Raw genomic sequence first — 21972 nt, 5'->3', positions numbered from 1 at the left:
CCCTTCAGCCAGCGATGTCCCTGGGATGGGAGAGTGGTGACCCGCCACTGCCACCCCCCACCCTCAGACTACCCTATGGGAAAGACATTTACAGCAATTAATTGCTCTTTTATTTCTCGAGACATCAAAGCACTGAAATACCAAGGATCCCTGGGGAACTTTCCACCCAAGTCCCCATATTCCTTCAAAAAGAGATGAAAAGAGACAACCTTCTCCCACTTCTGACAGGCTTTAATTTCTCCAACTATCCCAACAGCCAATTAGCTTCCTACTGCCTACAGGGCCCGGACCGTCCAGGAAGCAGAGGCACCTTGGATTCATGACTTGAAGGAGACGGCGTCAAAGGGATGTGGTGGGCTCCTCACGGCACTACCCTGGGACTCACACCAGCTTTTCCATTTGCCACTTTATGATCAGGTCAATGTTCCCAGTTTACAGAGGAGGAAACTGAGGCTCAAGGCTGCTGGGGCCCCAGAGCAGTGGAGACAGAGAGCACACCCCTGGGGCTGGACTGTTTCCGGTTCTGTTCTCTCACTGGTCAACTGTGCCACCTGAGGTCAGTCAGTCACTGGCCTCTGGGCCCTTCATTTTGCCATTGGTCAAGAGGAAATCAGGGCCTCTACCATGTCTTCCCTCAGTGGACACACGAGATCTGGCCTGGCTTCACGAGCACAAGGCCTGGGCGCCAGCACAGGGCCTGCACTCAGAAGAGTCCTACACTTGGTTTAATGCTTGGCTGTCACCGTCTTAATAATTTTTGAACAAGGGGCCCCAAATCGGGCCTCACAAATTATCTAGCTGGTCCAGAATGAGGGAAAGGATGCCAAGTGCTCTCAAACTGCCAAGAGCCCCGTAACCTTAAGTAGGTATGACATGGACTCCAGATGGATTTCTAAAATAAAACCTTTCTAGGTGCCCACAGCCCTGCGTCAGGCTCAGGGAGCAGGAGAGACAGAAGGGGGGCAGTGACACTGAGCCTGTCTTCCAAGAGGTAACCGAATGGCTGAGAAAGCACACTGCACAAGGCAAATGGAAAACAACACAAATAACACGTAACAACAAGCCAAAAAGATATGCCAGGTTAAGACACAACACTTTCGAAGTGCCAGCGCCCGTAACACGCGGTGCCCAGCACCTCCCCCTCAGCAGCTCAGAGGCGGGAGGAGATCCCAGTGTAGTAAGTGGCAGAGTAAGGGGATGTGCAAAGCTCTGTGACAACACAGAGGAGGGATAAAGCTCCTGGGAGAAGACACTGGAGCTGGGTCTTAAAGGATGAACAGGAGTTTGCTGGTAGAGAAGACAAGGAAGGGCACTGCAGGCACAGGGAATAGACATTCTCTGAACAATTACTGAGCATCTGTTTATTAAATGCCAGGCCCTGTGCTGGGCACTGAGGACACACAGGTGAGTTCAACCATCACAGTCTGCTTGCGACGGTGGTTCCCAGTGAGCAGGGGAGACAGATACTAACCAAGTCATACTCAGGTAAACGCAGCCTCAGACACTGTGATAAATGACCAGAAGGGTGAGTGCAAGGTGCCTTTGGAGTGCAGCTGGGGATCTGACCTTGCCCTGGGGGCAGGCACCCTTCAGAGGACACACTCGAGGAAGAGGAGGAGCTGGGTTGGGGGCCACAGGCATGTAAAGGTCCTGAAGCAGGAAGAGCCTGGACAGGGAAACTGGAGGAATAAGGTGTGGCTGGGGAGGCAGGTGAAGGGGCTGGAGGTGCTGGACTGCATGGGGTCCTGAGGGGGTGAGGAGAGGGTCAAGCAGGGGTAGGGGAGTGCGTCAAGAGACCACTGTGGCTGCAGCGTGGAGGAGAGATGGGCAGAGCTGGAGTGCATGTCCCTGCCAGGCCACGTGAGAGCCGGGGCTCGGGTGGGGGTGACGGAGAAGGGACGGCAAGGACAGAAGGGCATGGGACACCTCGGCAGGTGGAACTGCAGGATGGGAGTTGTGTCAGAGCCTGGACTGCTGCTGTGGCTGTGGGAAGAGGTGTGGGGAGGCATGACGTTGACAGCTGCCAGTGGAGGTGGAGGCCCTGGGAACAGGCTGAACAGCGAGGACAGGACTCCATGGGCCACAGAGAAGCCCATGCTGGAACCAGAGCAGATTCCTCCTTCAGATGAAATCGGTACCACCATGAAAATCCGCAAAGTGTCCTGAAGACAGAGTCTAAATGTGGTGACAGACCAGACCTGAGAAACTTCTGGGCACTTTTGGGAGACACTGTGCTGGATGGGGTGGTTGGGGAGCCGGGCCCTTTGGGAAGGAGTGACGTGAGTGAGGGTGAAGAACTGACATCCTGGCAATGCCACTTACCAGCTGAGCAGCCTTAGGGGAAGCGCGCTTATTCACTCAATCAACAAACATAAGGAGCACTCTCTGGGTACTGGGATACAGCAGTGCAAAGCGGTCAAAAGTCCCTAGGTACATTCCAGTGAGAGGGGAGAACAGACAAAGTGAAATAAACAAAGTGTAATCAATGGGTAGGTAATCTATAGGGAGGAGCAAGGGGACAGGGGCGAGGGGACAGGAGTGTGGAGTGGTCTGGTGAGGGGGTGTGCAGAGGAGGACCAGGAGAGCTGGACAGGGGCCCTGGGTGCAGCGGGAGGGAAGCGGGTGGCAGTGGGGGGGTAGGGAGCCCCTGTGAGGCTGGAGCAGAGGCGTGGCCTGATCCGACCTGGGTTTTAGCAGGGCCACCCTGACTTGGGGACAGCAGCAAGGAGGCCGTGGCAGGAATCCAGGCAGATGGAGGGGCAGTGGCAGTGGCTGCAGTGGGTGCAGAGTGGACATCAGGAGGGCCCGCGGGTCTGGTGTGGGATGTGAGGAGAGGGGTGTGTGATGGGAATTCCCAGGTTTTCAGGCTGAGATACTGAAAAGGGGCTTTCCTATCACCAAGATGGGGGAGAAACTAGCAGAGCAGTTTTGGGGAAAGACCAGGATTTGCTTAGAGCCCTTCCCATTTCTAGGCCTCAGTTTCCTTATCTGCATAATGGGGGTGACAATGGAACCCACCACAAGTGCTGGCTGTGAAATTAAATGAAAGAACATACAAAGAAAGCACCCGGCAGAGTGCCTGGCACATGGCACATGTGCAATAAATATTAGTTACTATTACTTATTACGATAAGATCAGGAGACAACGTGGACAGTGTAAGTAAATGATATTTTTGTTACAGGATGGGGGTAAAGTTAAACAAACAATAAGAATTCAAAGGTTTAAAATCTTCCAGCATTTCTTTTCCCTTCTTCCGTCCTAGTTTGCCCATCAGCCCTCAACTGAGTCAAAGGAATGATGAGGTGAAGGAATGAGAGGAGGGCTGGAGAGGGAAACAGGGCCCCCTCCCATGTTCTACATGCTGCCCTTGGTGTCTCACTCTTGGCTCTGTTGACATTTTGCTTTGGTTTTTTTTCTTAAGTGGGGGGAGGAGGTAATTAGGTTTATTTATTTTTAGAGGAGGTACTGGAGATTGAACCCAGGACCTTGTGCAAGCTCGGCATGCGCTCTACCACTGAGCTCTACCCTCCCCCTACTGTTGACATTTGGGACTGGGTAATTCCCTGCTGTGGAGACTGTCCTGCACACTGCAGGATATTTAGCAGCACCCCTGTGCTCTCCCCGCCAGGTGCACTAGCACCTCCCCCTTCGCTGTGACCGCCAAGACCATTCCAGACATTGCCACGTGTTCCCTGGGGGGGGGGCAAAATCCCCTCCAGGTGAGAACACGGCTTAAAGAAACGGCTGACACACATTCTGCCTTGCTGTTGGCCAGACACCCAGACACTATTCTTTTAACCCTTTGTGTATGTGAATCTTTCAGTCTTCGAGACAAATATCCCTAGAAGATTTTACAAATGAGGACACAGAAACACAGAGATTCTGCTCACCCAGCCAGTCCATCCTAGTCCGTTCTGGGGCAGGATTCGACCTCTGACAGTCCGGGCTCTTGCCCCTGTGCTACGCTGTCCTCCAGTATACAAGTAAACAGACAAAAACGTGCTCAGAGCCAGGGAGAGGGAGGCAGGGCTGAGGCTGATCTGCGGCCCTGGCTGCGAGTCCCACGCGGGACAGCACCTCCCCAGTGACATCACAACTGGGGCACCAGAGAACTTCCACCAGCTCCACTCTCAGTAATTAAGCTGCAACCTCCCAGACACTAGGGCCTCATGAGCAACCGTCTTAATTAATAAATTCCACATTGCAGCCTCCTCAGCCCAGAGCGGGGCTCAGCACTCTCGAACCGTACTCCACTAGCAGGAGCAAAACAGGTGTAGCGGCGGCAGGGGCGGCAGGGAGTTTGCAGGGCGCAGACCATTTTCAGGCGATGAGCTTGGGATAAGGAATTTGTCCTGAGGTCACCAACCCAGATTCCAACCTGTTCCAAAGCTCCTTCCTGCTCTGTGAAGCCAGTCGAAGTTGCAGAACAACAGTGGTAATTACTGCTGTTGCTAGGGCATTTCTAAGGGCCCGGCACAATGTCAGGCATGTTCAGCACATTGAGTCCTCACGACAAGCCTGCAAGGTAGGAATTATTCCCATTTTATAGATGGGACAACCAAGGCTCAGAGAAGGTAAGTAACTGGCCCAAGGCCATGGAGCTAATACGTGACTGAGCCTGGATTTGAAAATTCATACTTTCTCTCCATCCTATCCACCCCTCCTAGTCCAGAAGTTGATAGAAACACTAGCCATTTTAACTGAAATTAAAATGAAAATCTTCTTTATGGGGAAAAAACAAGCCAGAGCCCCAAACTACTGCCAATCAGAAAATGGAATAAGGCAGAATAAGACCTAAATACAGTGACTGGTTCTTGATGGGACCCAGAGAGCGGAGGGGAGGGGAGGGAGGGAGTCATAAAGGGCATTGCTGGGCAACTGGAGAAAATGTGACAGGAGTAGCCAATAGATATCAGTACTGTATCAGTGTTTTTGTGTTGAGTGTGATGACTACATTGTGATTATGTTGGAAAATGTCCTGGTCCTTAAGAGATACAGGCTGAAGCATTTAAGGGTGAAATGTCTTAATGCTTGCAACTTATTCTCAAATGGTTCAGGAAGAAAGGTATGTGTATGTGACTGTGTCTGTGTGTGTGTGTGTGTGTGTGAGTGTGTATGTGTTTATGAGTGTATGTGTGTATGTGTCTAAGTGTGTGTATATATAAGTGTGTATGTGTGAGTGTATGCGTGTGTGTATGCGTTTGGACAGAGACAGGGCGATGAGCAAATATGGCAATTGTTATTTAGCACCGGTCAATCAAGGTAAAGGGCACAGGCGTGTTCACTGTACTATTTCAAATTTTCTGCAGATATGAAATCAAAATTTAAAGCCAGGAAAACATTAAAAAGCCCCAGGGAAATGGGGGGCAGCAGCAGGAGAGGCTGCAGCTGTCTCCGAAGGCCCTGGGGCAACCCTCGTCTGGGGGAGCGGCTAGGGAGCCCAGACACCGATGGGCCCTCCTCAGCCCTGGCGCAGGAGAGATTCTGGAACGCTCGACACTCCCCCTCCCAACACCTCCTCCCTCAGAGCTGCCACCTGCCCCTTCACAGTGACACGGCACATTCTGTTCCAGGCGTGAGCTGCCCTGATGAAGCCCCCTTGGTGAAGCTTCTTGAAGCATTAAAATCAAATCCACTGGACATCATTCAAAACAGCCCAACAACACGCAGAGCGCGGCCGCCCTGCCCAGCTGTCCACACGATGGCTGCGGGAAAGGCATCAACACAGAAAACCGTGGTTAGGCTGGGAAGGCGGGTTCGGGGGTACATCCTCCTTTTTGTGGCCTGACTCCCCCTCGGAGTGAGCCCGCAGGCCGCTCGTGCGTGTGGCTCCAACAGGCGTGCCACGCAGACCAGCGGGCTCCAGGACAGGCACAACCCTGCCCGAGCCAGCCCTCCCCGGACCCACACGGTGGACAGGAAAGGGCTCCCTCCTCGACAGTGGTTCTCAGCCAGGGGCATCTGGCAGTGTCTGGGGACTTTTGATTGTCATAATTGGGAGGATGCTACTGGGTAGGGCCGGGGACAGTGCTAAGCATCCTACGAAGCACAGGAAGCCTCCCACCCCGGGACGGAGGGTGAGAAGCCCTGCTGGGTGGCACCTCAGTTACCAACTGCACCAGGCTCCTTCCACACCTCTGGGCCGTCACATCTCTGGTCCCTCAGCCTGGGACGTTCTTCTGTGCTCACTGTTTACTGTTCTGTCATTACCTTTCTGAAGCCTGTGTTTGCAAGCTCACCCAAATTTCCTCTGCTCGCAGCTCTGCCCTGACACTGCACTTGGGGGTCTGCATATCTGTTTCCACCTCCAAACCGGAAGCTCTCTGAGGGCAGCCACAGGGAGGTTTACAAGGCCTTCGTAGGCCCTGGGCAGCTGTGTTCTCAGTGATCTAGCAAAACGGACCCACATCTCTCATTAAATAGAATTCTCATGTAACTCGCAAGAGCAGAGGGACCTGGAACTGTTTTTTCGGGTCTCCAACATTTTTGTGGACCCTTGAAAAGTTCGCAGACTGTGGGCTCTGTGCTGAGGAGCCCAGTAGATGGAACACTGCTGCCAGTCACACTGGAGCTCCACACGTGGTTAAGTGAATGAACGGATTTCAGATTCACCTGGGGACCATGAAAGACACCTCCAACCTCAGGACGTCCTCACCTCAGAGACTCTAAGATGTCAAGGAACTGAAGGAGCCTGCACGTGTAGATTACTGTATGTTGATGTAACTGGATTGGTAAAAGGGACCTGTTCAAAACTCTCAGTTTAAAAAAATTTTTTTAGTGGGGAGGGTATAGCTCAGTGGTTGAGCACATGCCTAGCATGCGCAAGGGTCCTAGGTTCAATCCCCAGGACCTCCTCTAAAAACAAATAAATAAATCTAATTACCTCCTCCCCCTACAAAATAAATTTTTTTTTTATCCTGTGATTTTGGGTTGGTTGGTAGAAAAAGACCTCACTGTCTCTTTAAGTCCTGAATTAGGTAAACCTACCTTTTCACAGCTAAGCAAGAGCACCTGGCAGGCCTGCTCTGACAGCCCCTGTGGGTCAGCTAGAACAATAAAAACAGGAAGGGAACACGGAGCAGGGGCAGAGAAGTTTCTGAGGCTGCACCAGGAGGCTCCTGGTCCCCGGCAAAGGCTCTGCAGTTCTGACCAAGGGAAGTGCAGGTGGTGGCTTCATCTCCGCACAGTAGGGGGACAAAGGACAGAAGGAAAGAAAGGCATCTTCTGACCTAATTTAAAAAGAGATTTTTTTTTCCTTCCCAGGGAGCAGCTGGAGCCCTGGAACCTGGCCAAGCCAGAGCCTGAGACCTGAGGGCAGGAACCAGCAAGCGATCAAAATCCGGCTCCGGATCTTCCTCCGATTCAGTCTGACCCTTGGCCTCTTGCAGGTTCCAAGGACCGGGTAACGCGGACTCCAGAGCTCATGTCTATTTATGAGTGGATGTAAGTGGCAAAATCTGAGATGTCCCCAACATGCTGACAACCCCCACGCCCACCTCCACCCCCACTTCGGGACAACTCCATTTGCATTGCTGGTCAGTCTTCTTAGGGATCGCTGAAGTCAACTTTGGGCTGGAAGGACCAGTTCCAAGCCTAATCATCCCACGGAAGGAGTCTGGCCAGGTTTCACAGACCTTGGGTCACCTCCAGAGAAAGAGGCCAGAAGGGAAATTTTAACCCATGGAGGCTCCATCCATCCCACTGCCCACAGCTATGTCAGCTCTTGCAGGGTCCTCATTTAAAATGTCCATTCAATTGGGAAATTCTAAAGGATGGGGAAAAACGGACACAGTGCTATTTATTTCTCAGCTCCTGCGTAAGGTCCCTTCGCTCAGAGCCATTTGGACACGTCCACGCCACCCTCATGCTGGAGCCTTGTTCTCAGAGGCAGGCCCAGGCAAGGCCAGCCCAGCCCTTCCCACGCCTAATGGCAGGCTGGCCTGCTCCAGAATCACCACCCTCTCCGGCTCCTCTGCCTTTGCCCCCACTCTCCCTCCATCCCACTGAAGTCTCCTATAATTGGTTCAAATAAATAAGCTTCCCGAACCAGGCTCTCTGGCATCCCCTCAGAATGGGGGCCAGGAAGGCCCCCAGCTTCCTGTGGTGAGAATTAGGTCATTAAACCAATTGGGTCGCTTGCAGGGCGAGGGCTCAGTCCCCCAGTCGTGCCTCCCGGCCTCTGGAGCCAGCCCCCTCCTCCCTGCCCAGCTCTGGAGATGGCCCCCCTCGGGATCCAGCTGACAGGCCCCAGGCCTGGCCTCCTGGGGGAACCTTCTCCCTATAAGCGCTGAAGAAAATGAGTTTTAGGGTTACTGCCCCCTCTTTGCTGTAGGCTTTCAGCATACAGGTGTGTGCTAATTTGCATAACAATATAGCTACGTCTGTTTACCTCAAAAACATATCCAGACCATCGCACTAAACTGCAAGGATTCATCACACCCTCGAACCACGTAAAGCCACACTGTTTGTTTGTTTGGATAACTGCTTCTGCTCTGTTACACAGGGCCGTGACCTTCCCTCTCCTTTCCCTCCAGCCACCTCAGGACAAAAAAGGAGGAAACCTCCCCCTAAGAGGCTGCTGAAGACTTAAGTTTCCTTCCTCCCTAAATGTTTAACAAGCTGATAATAAAAATAAAAAAATATCTCACACAAAGGCAACTCCAGAATCTACATGCATTTATTCCATTAACTCGCTGGGGAAGTAGCCTGAAGATGAGAACTTCTGATGGGTCCAGTCTGACTGCAAGGACACTGGAGGCCGGAGGGGAGGGGAGAGATGATCAGGGAAAACACATAGGCTCTGAGGAGACGGGAAAGCACAGCACCTTATGCGACAGGAATCCACCCAGGGTCACCTGCTCAGGGCCAGGGCGACAGTGGAAAAGCTCAGAAGAACAGATAGAAGTTGACAGGAGGCCTCAGGGGCTTGTGTGAAGGTTCTCAGGGAAAAACTACCCCATCCCCACTGAGGGTAGGCACGAACACCCAGACCAGTGCAGGGAAGGAAAACTCTCCCCCTCTTTCCTTCCAGGGTCTTTAGCTGATCTAATAATTAAACTGATGTAAGACATTAACAGGAGAAAAATAAATTTGATTTTGTACATATGGGAGCCCCAAAGAGATGAGGCTCAAAGAAGTGAGCAAAGAAGGCAGCTTTTATACCTTCTAGGCAAAGAAATATTACATTTGTGAAGAACTGACCAAAGAAGTCTGGGCTAGGGGTAGTAAGTCACTGAGGGAGTAAGAAGTTCGTTTACATAGCCTTCTCAGCCTTGAATTCCCTGTCTCTGGTGATAAGGATGCCTTCTGCCCAGGGTACAGGGAGGGAACCTTGCACATGGGAGATTTATTTCCTGCTTTCAGAGAGACAAAGGACGGTCAGAGTGTCCTTCTTGCACTGGTTGTTTATCAAGTAACTTTATTTTTGTTTGTTTGATTTTTATTTCTTGAAATCTAGTCCATTTCAATGTTGTATCAATTTCTGGTGTATGGCATAATGTTTCAGTTCTACATATACAAACATATATTCATTTTCATTTTCTCTTTCATTATAGGTTACTACAAGATATTGAATATAGCTCCCTGTGCTATCCAGAAGTAACTTGTTATTTTCAAGTAACTTTAATTCAAAATAATCAAGATGCCAAAGTGGTATATTTGGGGATGGCATATTCTGCTCCCACTCACTGGGCACGCCCAGATAACCCAGTTCAGGAGCCAAGTCTTCATCATCCATTTGTAATGACATCTTCCATTCCCAAAGCTATGAAACCATTAGTCACCAAGTCACAGAGAGGGAGCAGAAGCTCCCAGCAAAACTGGCCTGCAAGCACTCCCCTGGCAAAATGACTCCCAGTTTCACAGGCCAGCTACTCACCCAAGGCTGTCATATTCCATAAAATGAAATCCAACAGTCTTTTTACAAGCCCATATCCACAAAACACAATCAGAACCCCACCTCCTGCAAAAACTCTCAGCTGAGAGGAAAAAGCTTATATCCAGGTTCACTGAGAGAGAGGTTATACTATACATTAGCTTGGTGGTATTCCTGAGGATTTAAAATTCCTTGCAAATTTACGTGAAGCACATGATGCAATGTTAAAACAAAAAATACAATGCACACTAGTTCTTACCTGCTTCTAGAAAAGTCATGTAAGTCTGCCAGAAAGATACTCAGTCAAAAAACTTCCAAGTCCAAAAAAGAATAACTCACCCAAAAAAGAATTCAAAGAAAAACAGACGACTGCATACTGTAAAGGGAAAAGAAACCAGAAATCCAGGACAATAACCCAGGATGGCCAGGCAAAGCCAAGGGGGCTGCAACCCAAATAAATTCCAGATGGAACAAACTTATTGCTGCTTTTTCCTCCTCACCTTTTTATTCTGACAATTTTTAGAGCCACAGAAAAACTGAAAGAAGAGTGCAAGGAACACCCCAATACCCTTCCCCTAGAGTCACCAATGGATAACATTTTGCCACATTTGTCCCCGCCTCCCCAGGCTGTAGGGAGATGGAGGTGCGGACGCTGCTTCTTTCCCTGAGCCATTTGAACGCAAGTTGCAAACACCAGATACTTTGCTAAACGTCTCTCAGTTTATCTCCCATCTCCTAAAGCCATGTTCTGACATGACCACAATACTATTCTCACCCCCAAGGAATTTACTACTGACCCAGTAGTGTTCTCGTATACAGCCTGTATCCAGATTTCCCCAGCCGCGCCCCTCGCTTCAGCCTTTACCGGTTTTTAATCCAGGATCTAATCAAAGATCTCAACCCCATCTGGTTCCCACGCGTTTTCCTTTCTCTTAGCCTAGAATGGTTCACCAGCTTTTCTTTCTCTATCATGACATTAACATTTTTTTAGAGTCCAGGACCACCGTCTATTTGTCCAGTTTTCTTTAGAATTGGAAAGGGTAAACATTTTGGCAAGAAACCATCATAGCTGGCATTGTCCAAGTCCCACTGGAGGCACACAATACCAGGTTGTTTCACTCCTGGTATGCCGGATTTGTGTATCACTCAGTTATGGACCAAAATTTTAAATGTGTACAGTAGAGAATTAAGTATATGAAAAGAAAACAGTGGGAAGAGGAAATAATATGAAATGAAACCTAGAAGTTATAAAATAAAAGATTTAGAAATCTGATTATAGAAAAACCAAAACTCTCTGCATGGAAAAAACAATATAATTAAAAAAAATCACAAACTGTAGAAATATGTGTAACATACATCACAGTCATAGGACAAACTTCCTTAATATATAAAGGACACCTGTAGATCAATAAGAAAAAGACTGGCAACCCAAGAAAGAAATGGGCAAACAGTATCACAGATTGCTCTTAAAGATATGAAATGATGCTCTATTTTCTCATAAGGAAATGCAAATTAAATTTATAATGATATACCAAATCTCACCTATCAGATTAGCAACAAATCAAAAAGTTTGACAACTTCTGCCAAGGTATGAAGGGAACAGGTACTCTTGTGCAATTTTAGTGGGTGTATAAAATGTTACCATCTCCATGGAGGGCAATTTGGCAATACTAAAAATTTAAGCAGATGCCTTTGCTCTAGTAATCCAGACTATAGGAATTTATCCTATAGATACACTTATATAAATGCACAAAGATATATGCAGAAGAATATATTTCTTGTTAATAGCAATAAAAGAAAAGTCATATGCTCAGCAACAGGGGATTGATTAAAAAATAATTAAAGTATAACCAATCAAAAGAATGCCATGGAACCAACAAAATGAGTAAGGTGGTTCTAAAGGAACTTAGCAACTTAACCTCTCTGCCTCAGTTTACTCATCTGCAAACTGTACACAATTAACACTGCTCAGTACTTAGTTGTGAGGAATAAATACATTAATATAAGTAAAGCACTTTAACAATACCCAGGACACAGAGAGTGCTCAAGAGCTATTAGCCAAATGATGACAGTGGTGATGGCGGTGGTGGTGGTGGAATGGAATGAGTTCCAGTATTTACTGTGAAATGAAAAAAGTAAGGTCGGGAACACTGTGTGTTACAGTGTGAAAAAAAATAGTGCGTGTCAGGCGTGTGTGTGGTCAGCGTGTGCGCCATGCACTCGTATGTGTGCAGGAGGTCTCTGGTTAAGATGCACAGGACATCCACTAACAGACGTCTTTTTCAGGGCGTCTCTTTCAGAGAGGCAGGGAGACTTCGTTTCCAATTAGCCTTTTGAGTTGTGTACTGTGTATATACTACCTACTGCAAAATAACCAAATGGTATTTTTTTTTTAAAGGAAGTGCAATGGCGTCAGAAGATGAAAACAAAAGAAAGCTCCTCCTCCGGGTGGTCCAGCCAGTCCAGCGCCGTGGCTGATGTTGAGCATTCAACTCTGCCATCATCGCTCACGGGGCTGGGAGGCAGGAAGTGAGGGTGGACGGCGGCACCCAGAGCAGACAGAAAGTGATGGGCACCTGCTGCCTCTCAGGTGGCGGCAGCAGCTTCCCCGGGAGGGAGGGAGGCCTGCACCTGCGCCGGCTGACTCCACTCCACCACGCCCCACCACAAGCTCCGGAAGGCTGTCTGTGCAGGAAAGTAGAGCCAGGGCCCTGGAGAGACGCCCCCACAGCCTCTTTGTTCTCCTCAAAATCACCAGCACCCCCCAACCTCCTGCAACTCCAGCGATCGGCCGTGGAGCTAACGGTCAGGTACAGTGCTCACACGGGTCTGAGGACCTGACCTTGGCGGTTTCTCTACCACCTTCTGCTCTCCCCTTTGTAAGTAAGACTGGATCATTCAGGGGCTCAGAACTATCACACGTCACCATTTAAAAATCTCCGGATCATCTGGGCAGTACTCACAGCCTCACAAATTTAGATCATCTTCCTCTACCCTTCACCCCCGCACCCACATGAGAAGCAAAACTATAAATGGAAAATCATTCAAAGGCCCTCTACTTGAGAGAGAATGGAAGAAACCTAGAGGGTCCGAAACACATTTTAGTTCGTATCTCTGCAGCAGAACATTCTTCGAGGGCAAGGGTCAGGACAGATCTGTCAGAAGCCAGGGCTGCCTGGGGCAGGAGGCTGTGAGGCCTTGGTTGGGGTAGGAAGGTCAACACTAACCCACCTCCTTGGAAACTGGGCAGGAAGAACAAGGGTGGGGCCCACTCTGTGAAAGGTGTTTGAATTCAAAACGGACCCTGACCCCTGAAGAAAGCCCGCCTCAGAAACCAGGACTGCAGAACGACCAGGCGGTAACTTCATCTGTTTGGGGTTGTTACTTAGTTCAGGGACACGGACCACAGGATTCCAGCAGCAGGAAGCATGTGGGTTGGAGACTCAGGAGATACTCAGGCCTGAAAAAACCTTAATTGGAACTCGTCTCCAAAAGCCTCCCACCCAGCTGTCCACGTGGGAGGGGATACGGAAGTGGGTCACCTTCTCCCTGTGGGCCCCAACCACACCTGAAGAAGTCCAGGGGCACTGAGGGACCCGGTCTCCTCGCGAAGCCAGCCATTTCCTTCTGATCAGATGCTGGATGACTCTGAGGCCCTCCACTCGGAAGGGGCAGCTGACCAGCACCAGGAAGGCAGTGACAGGGGCTGGGTGAAAGTAACATCGCCCGGGACTGAACCACCGTCCTGGCACCCTCCGCTCACTCTGAATGAGGGTAGGAGCCTCTGCCAGCCCTCTGGCTCTCCACCCCAGCCCCCGCTAGAGAGAGAGCGGAAGAACACTGTATGCTTTTGCAGGAACCGCTGGGCCTCCCTGACTGCACTCTTTGAAGGGATCCCGAGGCTCGGGCTGGGGCTTTCCAGATGGACACATCGGCCCCACTGGTACCTGCCCTGGGTGGACATTAGACTTGGGGAAGAAAGATCCCTCCCCCACCCGGCTCTGCATGTACTGACCCCAAACGGGGCTCTCAGACACAGGCGTCCCTGGCATCGTGCCGGAGAGCACTGATGCCCGCAGCCCCGCAGCCCGCCTGCCGCCATATGCCTGCTTTCCAATGTTGGCAGATGGAGACCTGTCAGGCACGAAGACAATTCTGGAGAGACTAGGTCTGATGGTCATTTCAAAAGAAAGGCACTGGATTGGTGGCATAACGTCAAAAAACTTTGGAACGAGCTCGGTGCCATGATCATTTCTCCCTGACTTGAACTTCAGTAACAAAGGGTTAAGGCTTTAAATGGAAACGTAGTTCTCACTAACCATGACTGCCAAGGTGCTAACCGCTTCCACAGAGGCCCACACCAAGTGCAGCTTTTGTTAAGTGTGACACACGAGGCTCTAATCTACCGAGTCTTCCCCGCCTCTTCTGGGAAGCCAAGCACAGCCCTCCACCTTAATGTCCACCCAGGGCAGGTACCTGTGGGGCCCATGTGTACAACTGGAAATTATATCCTGACTCTCCCCCTGAGAGTTCAAAACACTCACCAACATGTTCTTTCTTTATTCACATGACTCCAACTAGATAATAAGCCTCTTGGCCCTAGACTGTAAGTTTTGGATAGGGAAGAATTATTTTTACCCTGCTCACCACAGTATTCCCAGTGCCTACTATGGGTCCTAAATCATAATAAAAGCTCAGCAAATACTTGTCAATTGAATCAATGAGTCCTTAGAAGGAAGGAGGAAAGGAAGGGTGAATGGAAGACAGCCATCACTTCTTGGTATCTCCGTGTCCTTGGCTTATATAGTACAGAGACATTACAGACAGGTGAGAAGCCAAGCCCCGCAAGCCCCTCTCTGCCCTGCCACTGGCGGTCCTCAGTCCTGCTGTGGTGCACAGCTTACATGCCTGCTTACACGAGTCTGGTACAGCATGAATACAAAAAACAGAGAAAGTATTCGTGACCCTCAATCTTTAAGAAACTCTGAAGGAAGAAAACAATGTTTTGGTCCAGCTCTGACCACTATGGAAGGACACCTTTCCCTCTGGGGACTACTGTCTTCCCCTTCTAACAAGGCTTGGTGGAGGATCAGGGCATAATAGGACTTTAATAACTAAGTACAACAGCAGCTGGGGCTCAGTGCCCTTTCATAAAAGAAGTTCAAAAGCACTTTGGCTCAGACATCATAATGCCCCTGGGAGCTATGAAGGCACAAGGATCATTATCCCCATTTACAGTTGGGGAAAGGAAGGCCAAGAAGGCCGACTGGCTTGCCCAAGGCCAGATGAGACAGGGAAAGGGTGTAGGATTCAAACTCTTCACAGCAGCCAGTGAGCTAACTGGCCACCCTCACAGCGTCACCCACGCCGGCTTAAGGGGTATGTTTTTTTCTTCTCTATTGTTCCTGCTGAAAAGCAACACTAGGTGCTCAGAGCTCGCATGTGGGAGCCTGGGTTTGATTCTTGGCTCCGTTCCTAACTAGCTTGACCTCAAACAAGTTACTTAACCTTCCCAGGGCTCAGCTTCTGGATACGTAAAATGATAATAATGGTACTTATCTCAGAAACTACAGTGAAGATTGAACAAGAAAATATATGTAAAATGCCATTATCATTCATTTTCTCATTTTCTAAATGAGTACTTATTACTCTCATAATAAAAAAAAAAAGTTACATGAGAAAAAGGTTGTACCCACTCCAGGTTTAGTTTTTACAAGGCTACAGGTGACATATGACTAACAAGCATTTCAGATTCTGCCAATGAAGTACACCAGGACCCTGAGGGTTACTTGTAGCACGGAAGTCCTATTTGATGCCCAGTCTCCAGGTCAGCAGAGCAAGTGGCATCACGAACACTGACAGACAAGGGGATGCCTGAGTGAGGATCTGAAAAGCTAGCCAACTGCACCCAGTCTCAGGAGGCCGACTCCGGATTCCTGGTGAGCTGAACTCCTAAACTTGAAATGCAGTTTCCTCAGTGCTCTGCTGAACTTCCCAACTTCGCTCAGCCCAGACTAAAGACAGCCAATGCTTTCTAGGTACCACTGTACCTAGGTCAAGTGACATACAGGAGTATAAATCAAATAATCAAACAGGAAAATAGGAGATGTTCCGAGGCGACAGTGTGGCCTGGTGACACTCAGCAGGAGACTGGAAGAGAAGTGGGGATGGGGTGGGGTGGAGGGAAAGCTGCCCAGTCGATCTTGGTGCACCTCCAGAAAAGACACAGTGACATGCATGTGTGTGGGTGTCCTTGATGCATTTAAAAACAGCAGCAAAACTCCAAGGTCATGCCAGAGTCACAACCATGATTGAAAGCTTTACATTATGCAGAGAGAAGCCGAAACCTCAGGACACGCCACTGCATAAGACAGGCTGCTAAGAGCTGGTGATACTCATTCATTCAATTCAAGAAACATTTAGCGAGTGCCTACACACTCAGGGGGGAAAGACGGCTTGATGGAATCTGCAGGACCCACAGACACACACCTGGGTCTTCGTTAACCTAGAAGATGGCTCCCACATCTTCTGGGCACCTAGGCCAGAGCAATGAGAAACCTGTGGGAATAAACTCAGCACTGCTGGCCTCCAAAAGCCTTCCCAGGACAAGGACAGCCCACTCACTGCTCTTCCTCCTAGGATGGACCCCCAGAAAAAGTTCCCACATGGTGACTTCCCACTGCTCAGAACTGAAGGGGAAAATCTAAACTCCTCACCGTGGCCATGGACCCAACTCCTGCCGGCTCCTCACTCGCCACATGCCAGCCCCAGGGGCCTTCCTGCCCCTGCTGACCTCTCGGCCTGTCGTCTGGGTCTCCATTCAATGTTACCTCCTCAGAACTGGCTAAAGTTATGACCCCAACCCTCTCCATCTCCCTGCTCTGTTTCATTCTCCCTGCTTCTCTTTTCACCGTCCTCTGTCATTTTGTTGATTTGTGTGCTTGTTTACTGCCTGTCTCTACTACTGGGAAATAACCTCCATTAGATAATGCATCCAGATGAGCTTGTTCTTGCCTGTATCCCCAGCATCTACAACAGCGCCTAGCACACAGTAGGTGCTTAATGAGCCATGCAATTTAACAAACATTTATAGAGAGTCTACAAAGTTTAACTATTGACCAAAAAAAAAAAAAGATAAAATCTCCACCCTAAAAGAGCTTAAAGTCTCATGGGAGATAAGAAGCAAATAAATAAATGATGGTGAAATAAGAGCTACTACTTTAACCAAGACCATACTAAGGTGCTCAGTATTGTTCTAAGCATTTAAGGTATTACTTAGTTTAATCCCAACCACTCCATAAAGAAGTATTAATATTTTATAGATGGGGAAACTGAGTCACAGAGAGGTGAAGCTACTTGCTGAAGGTCATGAAGCCCAAAACGGCAGAACCAGGATCCAAACCCAGATAGTCTTGGTGTGAAGTCCGTGCTCTGATTAAGAGCTACACCTCATATTTGCTGCGTGTCGAATAACCACTTGGTCAGCACCCTCAGCAGCTGTTCCTTGTACGCAGGGCTGGAGAGAGAGCAGATCCATCAAGGAAGGGCTGCCTCTGTTGTGTGAGCTGGGTGACACAGAGACTGCTGGGTGACCCTCGTACTGCACTTTGGATGAGGAGGAACCTGCTGAAAAGGCATGGCCAGGGTCAGAAATCCTGGGCTCTATTTCTAGGTGCTGTGAGACACCCAGGCAAGTCAACCTATACTTGATGAGTTTCATTTTTGTGCAGGATCTAGACGCTGCGAGGGATGGAAAGGTGAATCCAGAAGAGATCCTGGCATCAGGAAGCTTAGGGTCATGCACATTCACATGAAGCTGAAACAGGCTGAAAGTGACAGGTGCCGCAAGAAAATATACAAACTGCTATGGGATTTCAAAAGAGCTACTCTGTCCCTTTGGGCCACAGGTGCCCAACCGTAGGAGGGGGCTAGCCTACGTAACCCCATGACCCTCAAGCTCTGACATGTTCTGACGGCACAGATTTGGAATGGCATGAAGATCAAGCTTTATTCTGGTTAATGGTTCAAGTTTACAGCCACTGAACTGTTCTCCCATCTACCATGAGAACAGTCCCGATTTCTTCGGGCAACATCTTACAGCAGAGGCAGGACAATATGCTCTCATCTAAATAATGAAGCTGGATGTGGAAATGACACCCAGTGTGTTCTGCCCTCCTCCATCTCTAACTGGTTTTTAAGCCCACAAACCCCCTCCCCTCAAGGAGGTGCTCACCTTTCTTTCTGTGCGCACCCTGTCATAACGTGGAGACTGCTCCCTAGTCACCCTATTTATGTCAGTGTTCCCAGAGTCTGGCACAGTACCTGGCTCACAACAGGCACCAAGTAAGGTTTGCTGAGCTAAACCTGAGCATGGTCAAGTCTAGAAATTCTCTGCTAGACATAGAAACCTCAGTCAGCGTTACCTGAAGTTTTGTGTTACAGCTCTCAGCCTCTCCCAGGGGAAGCAGACTGGCTTCACCTCTTCACTTCTGGTACTACTACGCTGGACCAAGCCACCATCATCTCTCGTCTGGCAGCTGCAACAGTATGTCTCCCAACTAGTGTCCTTGCTTCTGCCTCTGCTCCTTACAATCCATCCTCGATACAGCAGCCAGAATGATCTTTGAAAACTTAAATCAGATCTTATTACCTTTCTCCTTAAAATTCTCCAATGGTTTCTAAATGCACTTAGAACAAAATCCAAACTGGTTCTTCCCACCTTCATAGCACTTACCACTACTAAAATTATTTTTTCCACTTATTTGTTTATTCCCTCCTCTTTAGAATGTCAGCTGCAGGAGGGCAGGGGCTGAGTCTATCTTCACCATGGCAGCCCCAGTGCTTGGAATGCTGCCTGCCACACAGTAAGCACCCACTACTGAATAGAGGAATCTCCATTCCAAAGAAATGACTTGTACTTTACAAGGACCACTCACTCCACCAGGAAACATGAATGACACACTGGCATTTAACAGCCGCCACCTTTATTTATGACTCAAAGTCCTGCTTTAAATCAGAGGAAACTTGGTCTCTCTGGACACTTTAATGGCCCAAGAGATCAGTATCACTTAGAGTCCAAAGCCAGGAACTAGAGCCCAGCAGTTGTAGAAGGGAGCTAAGAGCCAAGTCACCTGGGAGCAGAACCTCAGGGCAAACTCTGACTTGCCTCCAGGCCCCTTACCTACACACCCTGTGCCTCAATTTACCCAGCCGTTGGCCAGGCACACTTCCTTAAGTTCTGTGAGTGACAGGAGACAAAATATTTAACAGCTATAGCATACTTAGATCCTCAGATAGGAGGTGCTGAAAGCCACACATCTCATTATTCATAAAACTTGATTTGCTGCCAACACAGGCCTCCTGGGCCTTCCCAGGGGCTAACCTGACAGCAGGTACTGCTCAGACAGGTTCAGCACACAACAGAAGGCATGTGGGGCCTAAAAGAGGTTGAGTATCCAAATCTATGTGTCTTGGTTACCAGGTTCAATAAAAAGGAAGGTGGTTGGGGTGGGGGTGATGAAAAGGAGGCAAGAAGTGCAGTTTGGGGCTCTGAGTGATTAATTTTTTCAGGCTCATACACACTCACCCGCCATACAGGTGAGACATATGCCTACAATGTGCACCTTCCAGGAACCGGGAGAGGTGGGATGGGGAGACGACAGTTCAACTAGAGAGGAAAGGTGGCCCAGTGGCCAGACCTTGGTAGAATTTAGTTTGGGAAATATGGGTAGGGGGGCTCTATACAGAGGATCAGGATGCTGAGAGCGGGGCGAGGTGAGGGAAAAGACAAGAGGACACGGGACGTGGAGTGACAGACGATGACAACCACGCCGACACGGTGGGGTGAGCAACAGAGTGGATGGTTCGGACACCTGTGGAGGCGACCCCCGGGCGTGGATGAGGACGGCTGGATGGTGGTCTGCCGCGGGGTCGGGGGCGGCGAGCGGCAGGAGGTGGCGGCGGCCAGGCGGGGCAGGAGGCCCGGCCCGGACCAGGGCGCCGCGCAGGGGACCCGGCCGGTGGGTCCGAACGGGGTCGGGGGAGCCCTCTACGGCCCCTCCCCGGGAGACAAAGGGCCGGAGGCTCCCCCGAGCCCCGGCGCGGCGCGGGCCCGGGTGCTGCGGGTGCGGGCCGGCCTCGGAGCTTACCTGGGCCGCCCGACCCGGCCGGGCGGGCGGGGGCTGCGGGTCCGAGAGCGGAGCGCGGCGGCCTGTTCCGGGGCGCGCTCAGCCCAAGCAGCCGCGGCGGCGGCGGCAGCAGCAGCGGGAGCGGCCGCCTCAGCCTCCGCCTCCCGCTCCGTGAGTCACCGCGGCGGGGAGGGAGGGAGGCGCCAGGCCGCCGGGGGAGGGACCGGCGGAGGGGGCGGCATCTGGCTCCGCTCGGGCGGCGGAGGCGCGGCTACGGCAACGCCCCGGGGGTGGAGGGCGGCACAGGGCCGGGCGCCGGAGGCGTGGCACGCTGGTGGGCGTGGCCCTGGACGCTCTGGGAGGCTCACTGGCTAAATCAGCATGTGGGGCGGAGGTTCCTGTTGAGGGTGGGTGCTGCGGGTCTGACGGGCACGCTCATTGGGCCCCTCGGGAGGGGGCGGAGCCACGAGATGGGCTGGTGGAACCCAGTCTTGGCTAGTGGCTGGGCTGCGCTCAGAGCAAAGGGGTGGAGCCGGTCAGGGGTTGGCAAGGAAGGAGGGGCGGGGGCTCGGAGGGGGCGGTGGCCTGAAGGCGGAGCCCGGGCCAAGGATGGAGCCGGCGCTGCGGTAAAGCAACCCTGCCTGTCCCTAGCAGCTCAAGGAGCACAGTGATCCCGTAAAAATAATGGCCTCTCCCACACACGGGTCTGTGTTTAAAAATGGTAGAGGCCAGACGGGGCTGAATCCTGGGTGAGACCAGTTTACCCAAGACACCTGAAAAATCTTAAACGGACCAGGATGCAAAACATTTAGAGGCGTGGTCTTTCTGTGTCCTGGAGCTGGGAATATTGCTACCTTTGAAGCAGTTAGGCCCACTCCTGAATTGAGGGCCTGTCTAACCTGGGATACCCCTAGCTCAGAGCCCAGGGATGGGCTTCTGAGGGTTCGTTAAACTTAGAATATCGTGTGTGTTGGTGGTGAGTGCCTTTTTCCAGGGAGAAAGGGATCCTTGATTAAAATGTTTCTATAGGAAGTATGACTCTATCTGCCAATCTGGCTCTGTCTGGGAAGTGTATAGAAACAGCCCCTTTTAGGCAAAATGCGAATTGCTCTCAGCTCCCACCTTACCTTTTTTTTTTTTTGCTTTTATATTAAAATTTGGTATTGCACTATCTTACGACCTTATAGGTTATTACATAAAACATATTTTTAAGTATTTATAACCTTGGGAAGAGAAAAATAACTGTTTCTTGGAAAAGAGTTCCCAGGTTTCTAGTAGGATAAACTGAACCTCTAAGAGTTTAGTGTCTACCAAGTCTGGAATCCTCCACCTTCTCTTTTAAAGGGGCATGTGATCTCACTTTCAACACTCGCATAGGGTGACACTGACAGTTTAGAGGCCTTACTGCCCAGCTTTCCCCAGCCTTTTCACCCCTTTTCTGTCCCATTCTCTTCTACTCCCCCCACATTTCTTCTCCTTCTCTATGCAAGAAGGGTAAGAGATACCTTTTTTAAACTTTACTGTGTTTATATTCTCCAATGTTCATATTATTTTGACTTAATAACTTTTTAGTTACAATTGAGGAATATTTTAATTTTATCAAAAGTCACGAGGTTATGAACTTTTAAAGGCCGGAAATAGATCTTAATGATGTCTGTATCTCCATCAGTACCCAGACTACCATGACCATAACAAGAGCCCAACTAATATATGCCAGTACAGTTACTAGCTAGTCCTTCAATTTTACCAGAGCATACCAATACAAAAAACTTACACCTTCAAATTATTTTCATATAAATATGGATATTTAACCAAATGAATTAAAATTGAACAAGTTGCTTGGTATTCAAGATACAATGTATACATTATATTTTTAAAAAGATATATGCTTAAGGATAAAGGTGGGAAATGAATGAATAAAATGAAAATATGTCCGTGTGAAATACTGGATGCTTTTCCTTCTTTCAGAT

At 49.8% G+C, this 21972-nt stretch overlaps 1 protein-coding gene across 9 annotated transcripts in view; it reads right to left on the bottom strand.

Moving 5' to 3' along the window:
* Positions 1-20282, bottom strand: part of CTNNBIP1 (catenin beta interacting protein 1) — a 44166-nt gene extending 23884 nt beyond the window's left edge. For 2 of the 9 annotated variants that reach the window (XR_012079515.1, XR_012079514.1), the window contains exon 1: positions 20024-20276. The gene's annotated coding sequence lies outside the window, so the exon portion shown is untranslated. Of the gene's footprint in view, positions 1-20023 lie in introns of all 9 variants that reach the window. The other 7 variants (XM_072975428.1, XM_072975427.1, XM_072975426.1 and 4 more) reach the window with 7 other exon arrangements.
* Positions 20283-21972: the final 1690 nt, after the last annotated feature.

Source organism: Vicugna pacos, chromosome 13, assembly GCF_048564905.1.
Source record: "Vicugna pacos chromosome 13, VicPac4, whole genome shotgun sequence".
In the NCBI taxonomy this organism is placed as follows: Eukaryota; Metazoa; Chordata; class Mammalia; order Artiodactyla; family Camelidae; genus Vicugna; species Vicugna pacos.
The sequence above is the reverse complement of the archived record's forward strand: the minus strand, read 5'-3'. Positions and strand labels throughout refer to the sequence as shown.